General features: G+C 38.3%; 1 long non-coding RNA gene across 1 annotated transcript in view; it reads right to left on the bottom strand.

Annotated features, from left to right (window-relative positions):
* Positions 1–7546, bottom strand: part of LOC122800077 — a 1513804-nt gene extending 1506258 nt beyond the window's left edge. Inside the window, exon 1 of the long non-coding RNA XR_006364527.1 lies at positions 7268–7546. This is a non-coding gene — a long non-coding RNA (uncharacterized LOC122800077). The remainder of the gene's footprint in view (positions 1–7267) is intronic.
* Between the last annotated feature and the right edge of the window lie 5149 nt (positions 7547–12695).

Genomic DNA, 12695 nt, shown 5'->3' with positions numbered 1-12695 from the left:
TGAATGCATCCAAACATCATTTTTTGGCTGATCTTGCAGATGCTAAACACAGAAGAAAATCAAGTGACTACAGAAGGTTACTCGGTCTGGAGTACATAACATAAATCATTATTTTGTTATAATCTGACAGATGCATTGGTGCCACAAGTTTGCCTTTAACTTTTCCCCCCATCAGGCTTCACTGTTAATCAGCCTTCCTTCACAGCATACATGACAGACAATCATGTAAGTCATTATGCATGCAGCCATTGGGATTTTGCATTGAATAGCCATAGCACTGTCTCCAGTGATTGACCTGGGCACCTACATTACCATAGTAGTGTCCAATACCCTCCTCATGATGAGTATGCCCCGTTCAACACTCAGATCTACCATCCCCAGATTGGGCTCACCAAGCCCATAGCTCTCAGTCCTACTGACACTGTGAATTTGCAAGCCTCCACCTGCACAGGAGCAATTGACTGAATGGGACTGCCAAATCCCTCCCCTGATGACTGTCAAAACTAGCATAAGCCACTCACTTCCACCCTAGCCTGTCCAGTTCTTCCACATCCCAAACTGTTAAATAACCTTGCGTAATCTGGTTCATAGTCAGGACTTTATCCTTTTATGTCTCAGAAGTGAAGATTTACATTTTACTTTTATTTGGCATGAAGACTTTGCGTTATTTTTATATGTGTTTTCCTGCATATGTATAGTACCAGTGCTTACTGTTTAATATAAAAGTATCTTCTATTTGGGGTAACTGGATTTATGGAATGAAAATTACTTGTAACCATGGCAGGTAAGTGACATTTTTTGTTTGTTTACAAATCACACAGTGCACAAGAAGACCTCTTCAGATTCCAAACCACGTCTAGAGGGCAAGAGTCATCTGAAGTTTATTGGTTTAACCCCTGAAGTATAGCTTTGTCAACCAGTGCCCATTGTCAGTCCCAGGAACTAGCATTTCACCCCCTCAACTCTTCAAGTGAAAAGCAAAGACAACTGCAAAACATACCCCAGGCATTCATATCCTGTTTCTGTGCCCTGCCACTGACCCTCTATCCCCACAACATAGTTAAAAAAAAGAATTTTATCATTTACACTGTAGCAAACAGTTGCTACAGTTTATACCCTGCCTGCATGGAGTGCTATGGCACTCAAATTTTAGTTAAAAATATATATATTTTCATCTTTTAAACTGTAGCAAACTGTTTGTCACAAATATAGCAAACAGTTGCCATATGCAGTGCTACAGCACTCGGGGGTTTTAGTTTATAAAAATATTTTCTTCTTTTAAACTGTAGCAAACTGCTTGTTACAAATGTAGCAAATAGCTTCTACAGTTATACCTTGCCTGCAAACAGCACTACAGCACTCAGGTCTTAGTTAAAAGAATATACATTTTTTCTTCTCTTTTAAACTGCAGCAAATTGCTTGCTACAAATGTAGTAAGCAGTTGCTACAGTTTATATATTGCACAGAATGTTAGAATGCTCAGATTTTAATTATCAAAAAAAATGTAATTTTAAACTTTAGTAAACTGCTTGCTGCTATATTGTAGCAAGCAGTTGCTGCAGTTTAGACCACACATGGATAGCTACAGTGCGTAGGTTTGACCACAAATGCAATGCTGGCTTTTAAAAGCCAGTATTGCACTAAAGAGCAAACAGTATGATTGATGATTGGCCAATTGCATCCCCTAACACTTTATGCCCTCCAGGACAGTTGCTCATCTCGCCCTGCTACAGCTACACTTTATGCCCTCCAGGACAGTTGCCTATCTCACCCTGCCACAGCTACACTACTGCTTAACACATTGTGGAATAATGCTGACCACATTGCTTCAGATGAGGAAAATGATAACATTTAGCTTTAAATCCCACTGCAAGTGTCTGCATGTGCTGACCACAGCCTACTAGGAATTAAACAAATCTTATAGAGCCCAATCAATATTCAGGCTTCATTCATTGAGTGCCACATTATAAATCCACTTCCACTTCAAGACTGTTAATATTAGTGAATTGAAATAAAAAGTGGTTCCATACATCCTGATATCAAGGAATAACCTTACGCAGATAATAGATGGATGCTTGTTTTTCCGAGCATTGCTGTTTCTCATTGTTGCCCAACACTATCATTGACATATAGCTTCTCCCTTGTCACTGTATCACAGTGTACAACTAGCAGAGAACAGTCATCATTCTTGTGCTTGAGACTGTATGTATCACCAAAATACAGTAGCAAAATGTGCCCGAGTCATTTCTGGGAAGGCATATTTAATATCTGCCTCAGTGAATAAGCTACCTATTTCCTTTGATGGCTTCCAACATATGCACTTGTATAACAGTTGAGACTGGACATTTGTACCATCCCCTGCCTAAGCCTGCAGGACCAGGACTGCCCCATGGCCTACTAGATAGAATTCTTTAGAAAGCCTGGGAAGAGATACATTTCACATACCAAGCCTAAATGTGTGCCAGAAGGAGTGGGTGAATGAACTAATCAGCAATTCTGAGTGACAGAATATTGACCAGATGTCTGCGCTAACTTATGACCGAAAGCAGCTGTTTAGATATGCATCCTTCTTTTCTGCATCAGTTTTTCAAATAGAAAATACATGTACAGTTCAGAAATGCCCTTTTATTTACCCTTTTCAGATTATTTACCCATCAATTTATTTATAGCATCACACAGTTTCTGGTAATCTATAAATTTGTCAAAACGCATTTCAAGATGTGGATTCCTCTATGATCAGTCTATCCACAGAGCACAACATTACTGGCATTCCTTGTAAATACTTTTACTCCAGCTTATTTGTATTTCCAGTTCATGGCCTGAACCCAAGGACTTTGTTCCCAGTCATTTCCTTATCCTGTTTTTGCATTCAGGAATAACTTTGCTCACATTAGTGGCTGTATCTGTGGCCATCTCAACACCTTTTCCTAGCACACGCACAGTTAATTTGTCAGCTGTTATCTTACATTCTTTACTGTAACCATTATTATTCATTTTAACTGTATGCTATATTATCTACAACTCCAATCCTCAACACCAACACACTCGTGCACTATAAGTGCATACCAACTATACATTGTGTACCTAACTGACTTAGTGTCTTCGTCAGTCATTCATAGAATTATTGAGAGAGCGGTGTCTGTGTGAAAAAAGGAGCTTTTGAAGTAACATTTACTCAACAATTAAAACAATTTATTTTTTCTCCCACAGACTTCACCCATTCAAAAGTCTTTGCTTCTTCCCCTGTTTCAGGTTAACATTAACGTCACTCACTTTAGTGTGGATTCCCAATATGGTGATCTGGTTTGATTAAAGGCAGTTTGGCAAGTCATACATTGCTTGAGAACTGTCATTCATGTAAAACTGAGTACTGCTTATGATTTGTAATTATGTGCCAGTATGGACTATGCATTAGTCTTATGACCAAGTTTTATATTTCATTTATTATGTTCTGTTTTTATGACTTGTAAGCACTACATCTGTGAAGGATATTTGGGGTGCAGTGGTTTGTCTATTTATATAAGTATCTAGTTGGCTAGCTAAATAGCTTGCAAACTCTCATTTGTTAAATGGTTAAGTGGCATGATTCATGGAACTTCCTTGTCATAAGCAAGACAACAAAAGTAAAGGAAACGACAAAATATTCAGAAACAGGCAACTTAGTGTTGCTATTCAAGCAGTGGATTTGTAGATGGTCAGTGGAAAAAAATAAAGAATGCAGATAAAACTCAGTCATTCTTGTGAAATACAAGCAAATTCCAGACAATCAGTGCCTACATCTGTGATGCAGATGTGCCCAATGTGTTACAGTACTTCACAAACTGGTAACACCTGCTTAGATTATTTCATGGTTACATGATTATTCCTCAGGTTCTGTGGCTAATAAAACCAATATGTTTTGTCAGCATGCACAGTGCTGCCATGGGCTGTACCCTGTACATTCAGTGAAACAGTACACACTATCTTATGTATATTGCACAGACTGTAATATAGTGCATATTGGCTGAGTCATCAATAGATTATGCAATGCTTCTAGGGTATATACATCACACTTCTTCAAAGGATAGGCACTGGTTGCATGGCTCAAACTCCACATATCATCATAGATGATACACTTTTACCATGCATTATACATGGCCTGTTATCCTTCATAACATATTTATTGAATGATTCATAACATTCAATTTGTCATGCTATTTTCTTGATTTATACCTAGCATACAGTTACAGATAATGCCTGTTTTTATGATTTAAAAAATGTACATCAGCATAGACTACAGGTATTAATTTTCTGGTAAATAAAGTACATGTTTTTTCTAGCAAAAGTAATTGCAAAATTTATAGTCTCTCTAAAGTTACTGCATTTTTGCTTTTATTGAATATTAATGAGCTGTTGGCCCCATTTTCTTATGTGCAACTCATTTAAGATATAGTTTCCACCTCTCATTTTCCATTTCCCATTTGTGATGTCCAAGCAGTCTTTAAAGGACATTCCATGTACTCTACCTTTGTTTATGATGAACAGAAATAAAACCTCCAAGTCTCCATATTTCAGTAGTTATACCTGGTGTAGAGCCATTACCTTGTTAGAAATTACTTAGCTGGGGTATGACAAAAGCATGAACATCATTTCCTGTCCTACAGAAGGCTTGTAGAATTGCACCCTTGATTAAACATTAAGTACAACGCCCCCCCCCCCTTTTTATTTTTTGCAGGACTAGAAAATCAGTAAATGTGATGAAGCAACTTTTGAAGCACAATCCAAGAACAAATGCAAAATCACAATATTAGTACTCACTGTGAAACTGCAAAAACAAACACAACTTCAATACCAGTCCCAGGTCAAGGTAGAAAACTCAACAGCTTGTTTAAATGAAAGCAGAATCTCCTTAGACTACGGTGGCTGAGAAGGAACATTCACAAGTTCATGACATTGCAGATGTGGTTTCCCTTTTTATCTTGACTGCATTAAGGTTACTAGTTCTAGATGATATTATTATGTATTTGTGGCTTTTATAGGCTTCACCAATATTTTTGCCTAATGCACATGAAACTCAATCTTTTATTTAGTTTTAAGTTTTATAAGAGTATAAACACTGCTGCAATGCACTGATTAAAAGAAAAACATATGAGTAAAAGTAAGCAGACAGTAAGCCTGTGTCACTGGAAACACTCCACAGAATACAGACATGCTTACACAGAATACAGAGCAAAATCATTTCCGTATAAAATTTCTCCTTAGCTTTTCTTTAGTTTTCAGACAAGATTTTGATAGAGTAGACACACTCAGTATTTGTGGACTGTTAACTGTTTACACAGTCATTTGTTTAGCAGTCAGCTTCTGCTACTTTTCATGAAGAATTACATCTGTTCAACAGCATTAACTTTGCATAGATGCAAGCCATTTAAAGTCAAAGCTCCCATGAATAGGCAGATGCAAGTCCAATTGATTGTTTTGGAAAGTGTTACAAAATCATATTTTGAAAACTCTCAGCTCAGCCACTTTCTAACACTATTGAAATGTTAACTGTCACTTAGGCCAGCTGTGTGAGTGAAACACCTTCACTGTGTGCCTTTCTTACTGTGTGAGCAATTTGCTGCACATTCTAATGCAGAAATCAATAATCATTCCCTGTAAAGAAAGTCTAAGCAACTTCAGAATGAATCCAGAGTGAGGGGGTGGTGTGTATGCGTGTGTCTCAATGAATTTCTGAAACAACAAGGAATATTGCTGAAATCCAGACGTTCGAGTAGTGTTGTTAAATGCTATGCCTCACAGGCTCTCACAGAAGCAAACTAGTATGATTACTTCAGAATAGTAACCTGTTTTTCTTCAGATTAATCTGAAGCTGGTTCACTTTGACTCATTTTATAGAAAGTCTAAAAACAGCAGCACTTACCCTTCTCAAAAACACACACACACATATATATATATATACATACACAAAGGGAGATTTTTTCTGAAGATTGCCTGACCTGGCAAGTTACATTTCTCTGCTTTGATTATTATTTGTATATTTTTATTAGTTCACTTGTCAGTGGCGTGCTTAAAGCTGGAAGTTAGAAATATCTGATTCTAGTAAATTGCAACTGCTATAGAAAGATCTTTATTCAAGTAACAACAGAGTTCTGAATCAAGGATAGCAACCTATGGATGCATTGTACCAAAATTTCTCTATGAATACTGTTATTTGCAGCTATGCTAAGAGATGTCAGCAAATCACATTTTGGCTAGTGGCAGACTGTCACTGGCATTTCGTATAAAGGCTAAAGGGTCCTGTGAGGCAAATTCTGGAAATTCACAGCCTTCTTTCAGCAGCAAGGCAGATATCCCTCTGATAGTGGCCATAGTAAAGAATTTATTAGCAGCAACAATAACTGTAAAGCAGTTACTTCTTTAAAGAATATACACAGAAAGACATGAGCACTGACAGTAACAGTAGCAAAATCACATTGAAATGCAAGGAAGCACCTAACATCTTTGCTAAGAGCTTCTAGGGGAAATTTAATTGCCTCATGCAAATTGGTTCAAGCAATCTCATGCAGGGGAATTTGCCTTTTTACTTGACAAATGCCACAGGTTTGCATCCCCTCATTTATACCTGTACTGACTACACCAACCACCAAATGATTCTTTCAAAAACACTTGAAAGTGAATCAGCTCTGTTACACTCTGCTGGCTCTGCTGGTAGCTGGTGTGCGTGTCCACATGTGGTTGTGTATGATTATATAAATTTTATGTACCAGCATTACTCTGTAAAACTACCTATAAAAGCTATTAACAACTTAAAACAACTTAAGACACTTTTCATATTAAATAATTTTGTTACCAATCAATGCATGATTTTACACACACACACACACACACACACACACACACACACACACACACACACACACACACACACACACACACACACAAAATTAGGCTTGTACATTAAATCAGTTTGTCTTGGACATTAAATCCCTTTCTCCACTCTCATCTTATGCTGTTGATTATGCAGCAACTTGAACATGTAATGAAGGACAATTCACGTATATACACATGGATAAATCTATACATCTGTGTGTGTCTATACATATATAGATACATCTGTGACAATCACTTGTGTATTAACTATAAATATTATTTGATTAGAAATCATAACTTACTGAAGATGCAAAGAAAAAAAAAGAGAATGCATGAATTACCTATCTGAAAAATGCATTGCATATTGCTATTGATGCATAAACTCTGAACTTTACTATTCAAATATGTAGATCATTACCAGTGATGACTTCTTCTATAAAGAGAAATCCCTTGCAGAAACTTATTTGCGCATCCTTCTTTCCTTTAATTCGTTTATGTCAACAACTGCAGTCTGAGAAAAAAAATCCGAAAGGTCAAAGGCTTCCCCACAATTTGTTTTTCTCCTCTCCCTACTCTCTCTGTGGCTCGCTCATCTTAACACTATTCACTTGGCATTCACTTCACAGCTTTCTACAAAGGCAGACAGAAGGATGGAGAGTGGCTACGACAACCTGCTTGTGTGAATCAACCCAAAACACACAAGCAGAGGCTGAATGGAAATGCTACCCAATCCCCAGGCTTAGAGCTCAGGAGAACACATCCACAGTTGACTGGGAGCTACCACTGTCTTAGGGCGGGGGGGGGGGGATTACTCAAGTGACAGCGAGAGAAAATAGAAACATACTACATAGCAATAGATGCTGATGGCTTACAAAGCAGTCTGTTGCAATGCAATACAAATTCCTTGGCGAAGCAACAATGGAGAAAGAGTAATTTCAGTCTGGGAAGTGTAAAGGCAGATAAATAAGCAAGATGCCTCAGTCTGCCTTGCTTTTAAACATGCATCAGTCATAGAAGCAGCAACTGAAGAATGCGTATCTGAATGAGTTCTGTGCTTTTAGTCTTGATAGCAAGTAGGACAGCAGGCTTCTGTCCAGGGATCTGAGCACTGCACAGCTTATTTTATGATAATATGGAAGCAGCATCAAAGCATCGATTACATGCAACAGAGGGCAAGTCAGGCTAAATAATGAAGTATCAGCTTAGTGCACTGAAAGAATGTGGCTGTGTAATGCATAGTTTACTTTTGCAGAACAAAATCCAATTATATCAGTTTAGATTTGGACAGAGTATGAGCAGTAGCACTTTAAAGTGGAGTCAGTTTTGCAAGTAAATTGTTAAATGGTTGATGTAGGCAAGCTTAACTTTTAAACATGCTATTAGTTTTTTTTTTTTTTTGTAATCTTTATCCATTTTCATTAAAGTATATAACATTGTATAAATTTGAGGAATGCCCTCTAATTAGTTTGTCCTCCAATATTTTTGTTTACTCTGCCAGTGTTGATAATACAATGCAATCCATCCCAGTTTTTATCAGACCACAGCTTTGCTCAGGTGACCCTTTCTGTCTGCTGTTCCACTGACAAGCAGTTATTCATGCTTTTAGGTCCTCAGTGAGTAAGTAAGCAAATGATGGGCTGCACTGTTATGTTTCCCTCAGTCTGAATTGCTCCCTGTGTCTTTTCCTCCTGGTTGTCTGATAAGAAGCAGTTATGATGACTTTTCTCTGGTAGTATGTGAGGGAAAGGGCTATATTTTTTATTAAATGCAGTAAAACTTCACTGCAGTGAGAACTGGCCATGGAGGAAGACATGCTATATCACAAGCAGGAGTATGAAGATGAAGAAGTGATTCTGAATGACAGGAATACAGATTTCTCATGTCATTCCTCACTTCAGAAGACACCATTCCAAATGAGATGTGAAGGACAGACATCTATATTGGATTGATCAGTTGTAATGGTTCATATGTTCATAGGTAGCTACTAGTCTATTGGCCCAGGGGCCTTTATAAGCCTAGCCAAAAAGGTTCCCTGGTTTTCAGCCCCCCAGAAAATTATTTTCCTGTGCCCCTGTCAAGCAGTGCCGCAGAAGTGATCCCTGGGGTGAATTTCCTATTTCCCATTCAGTCATCAAGATTTTTCTTAAAGAGGGCCAGTGAGGAGCTTTGCTTAACATGAATGGGTAGTTTGTTCCAGAGTATGGGAAGTCTCTGGGACAGGAATCTATCCTGGATGGTATAGAGTACTCAACATTAATACCACATGCTAGTCAATACTCCAGATACATTTCGGTGTCTTGATAACTCTCTCAGAGACACAGAAAAATATACAGTCGAAGATCTGCACCCATGTAATATCCTGATTTTTAATACTCCACATATGTTGAATAAAGTTAGGACTGTCAGCCAAAGCCTGCTTTGCTCTGCATTTTCTCCAATGCAAACATCATCTGATATAACTTTATTTTAATTCTTAGCTTGGATCACCACAGTGTGTGGGAATTTATTACTGCTCTGCATTCAAGGCAGTTGTTCAAAGAACCCAATTGTTCAAGGAATCCAGGAGACCATAGAACAAAGACATTTCTCAGAGGAGACCTCCAGGCTGAATTTATTATAATGGAGTTGTGTCTTCTACTACCAAGCAGCTGTATGAAGTGGCAATGTGAGTATATTCACTTGGTAAATGTAAGTGATTCTAGAACACCAGCAGTCTATCTATGCATACCTCCCCCCTTAGCCATTAGACATCTGCCTCTGGGTTGCCAGGAATACATGCCGGCTCAGTAGCATTCCATGTGAGGAACAGAACTATCATCCCTCCAGAACAATAGCAACACCCTGATCTGGATTATGGCTTAGGCTTTAAATTTGTTACTGGTTCCCTGATTCACAGCAGGGTATTCACCCCCCCCCCCCCCCCCAGAGAGCCCTGATGGAATTTTGCTGTTTTTGTATGCACGGTGATTAGTAGTAGAGTCCACAACTGCTTGTTGAAGCACATTTCATCACCAGGCCAAAGGCATAACACTACAGTCCAAACTCAATAGTCCCTGCTGGCCAAATTTGCTGAAGGACAGGAGACAAAAAGTGTGTTCTGTGTGGTAGATGGTGCCATGCTCTGTCAAGTACACCTGTCACCTTTGATAGGTATGCATACCACAGTGTGTCTCTCCTCCTGTCACTCAACACTATAAGTAGAAACTGGTATTTGAACCTAGGTCACCTAATCATAATGCAGTAAGGAATCCCCCTGCCATGTGGGAATGGGGACAAACCACTGTGTAATGTGTGGCACACTTTGTTCAAGACAGAAGTACATCATGTATATGCTGACATGGATGTAAGTGCATTAATAAACTGCAACCATAATGCCCAACCAGTTAGTTCAAGAAGCAGAGACAAAGGTTGAAAATCAAGGAAAGATTTCAAACATTGTTCTAATAAAGTTGCTTGAATACCAGGTGTTGCATGAGCATGCATTGACAAAAGGATATAATATCTGTATTTAAAAAGTCAGGCAATATTTAGCTAATTCAATTCCTCAACAGTGTGCCTGAAAGTCACAGATGCTACAATGGACAGACAAAATATCTACAGCAAAATCAGGCTACTTTTTGAAAGCCAAGACATAGCACAAAAAGGAAGAATGAAGTCAAGATCATCACTGAGCAAGTGGCCAGTAACAGGGACCAAAATGACATTATACGTGGAGCAATATGTCATCTTGGTCCCTGTTACTGCCCATTAGCCTGGCCATGACCTTGGTTCAACTCCTGATTTATGTGCATCATGGCATGCATGTTACTGCACAATAAAATAAACTTCCTTGATAAATATGTGTATGGTGTTTGCATCCATATGTTTATACAATGTTTATATTAACAGGCTGTGCAGTAATATGTATGTCATAATGGATGTGACGTATGGCACTTGCATGTTTTCTATTATTTAGGGAATGTAATCCCCCAAGGGTTGGCTGGAAAGAAATAGCCCTTTTGGGGCACTGCAGGTATGATGTGCATCTGGAGACCAAGCAGACATGGGGAATCAAAGACAGAGCATCTGTATAGTGGTTTAGACTGCTACAATGTGCTTGTTCATCTCCATGAATTTCTGTGGAGGGTAAATGCCACATAATAAATGTTTTTCTTTTCTTTTCATGTCACATACACCTGTGTAGATAACTCATAATATCTCAATCTTTCTTGCTGTACCTCTTCCTCCTCACATTCATTCAGTTCAGGCTGGCATTTTGCAGTTTAGTGAGGATACCACTCAGTGCTACATGGCTAATCCAAGTATGGTCAACTGACATTCATTGACTTGTAGTGCAGCCTTAGGAGAGATTGACATGCCCTGGGTATTCTTTCTTTAACATCCTGACTTCATGTTTATCAAGTGAAGAAATAGAAGCTTGTTATACTTCAGACTTCATAGACATGTAAAGAACATACTATTTTCTGCATCATCACACAATTTGTTTGTTTAAAAAGCTAATGTTAACTTTCCAAAAAAAAAAAAAAGAAACAGGTTCCTATTTCCCACAATTAGTACTTCATCATTTCAGAATGTTGTTGTTCTTCTTTTGGCTTTTCCCGGTTAGGGGTTGCCACAGCGGAACTCCAGTCTGCTAATGATTGGCAGTAGATTTTTTTACAGGTGCCGAGGTGCCAGCTCAACGCCCAACCTTCAACAAAGGCGTGCCCATTCTACACATGTCTTTCGAACACCACTTGACCACGGGAAGGAAATGCAGATTGCAGAATAAGTACAGATAATGTAGTGTTACATTTGTAAAACGTGGTTCATTTTTTGTTCTGACTTATGAACATCAACATAATCACAGCTATATATTTATAACGAAATAATCCTGATAATCATAAATATACATGACATAGTTAATCTTGTTTATTTTTATGCGCTGAGCACAGGTATACCACTCTAACCCTTTACCTGTTTGTTGGCCTGTGTTGCTAACAGCTTTTTTTTTGGGGGGGGGGGTTGGGGTTCACTCAGCATCCCAAAAGGATATAGTGGCAACTGCATGCCACATTGACAGGGTACAATCAGGTCAAAGATCACCTTACATTTCTTTATTTTGGGGAATCTTTTCAGGCGATTTTCTGTATTATTTGGATTTAGAATGCACGAAGAATGCTAGGGTTTTTCCCACCTTGGACACAAATACCTGATCACAGATGTCTACTACCTGTGTTATAGCTACCATACTGCCTTCTAATGCACGTCTATGACAAATAAATTCTACCTACCACTTTTAAAAAAGAAACTTACTGATTAGATGACAAACTGGAGAAAGTTTCCCATTAGATGGATGATAGAATAGGTGAGGCATGCATGAGTAAAGCTGGGTAGCACTATAGCATACTAGTTTTGACCAAAAAGGTCATGGGCATGTCTGAGGCTAGGCTAAATAAACTTTCAGGATGCTAATTAAGGTTGGAAAAACAATGAAGTGGTATCATTAATATTGTGCATCTAAGTGTTTGACAACAACAGTGCAAATTAACATTTTACATACATTACTGTGAATTGATTATATGCTGTCTTCTTTGAAGCCACATGTTTGGTTGCCCCGTTACTTTCTTAGTAAATAAAAGAAGATACTTGAATGTAATAAAAATCAGAATCCCAAAGTCCAACTTATCTGAATTTGCCAGAAAGAAAGCATGCATAGACAATACATGCAGAATTCCCACAAGCAAACATCAACATAGTAATGCAACTTTCCAGACAGGCAATTGATTTGCCATGCATTTTGATGAAGGCTGACAAACACAGTGTGCTACAATTTGAGGGAAGCATAAAAAAGTGCATAACTGAAA

Source organism: Protopterus annectens, chromosome 4.part0 (assembly GCF_019279795.1).
Source record: "Protopterus annectens isolate FY-2018-M chromosome 4.part0, PAN1.0, whole genome shotgun sequence".
In the NCBI taxonomy this organism is placed as follows: Eukaryota; Metazoa; Chordata; order Ceratodontiformes; family Protopteridae; genus Protopterus; species Protopterus annectens.
The sequence above is the reverse complement of the archived record's forward strand: the minus strand, read 5'-3'. Positions and strand labels throughout refer to the sequence as shown.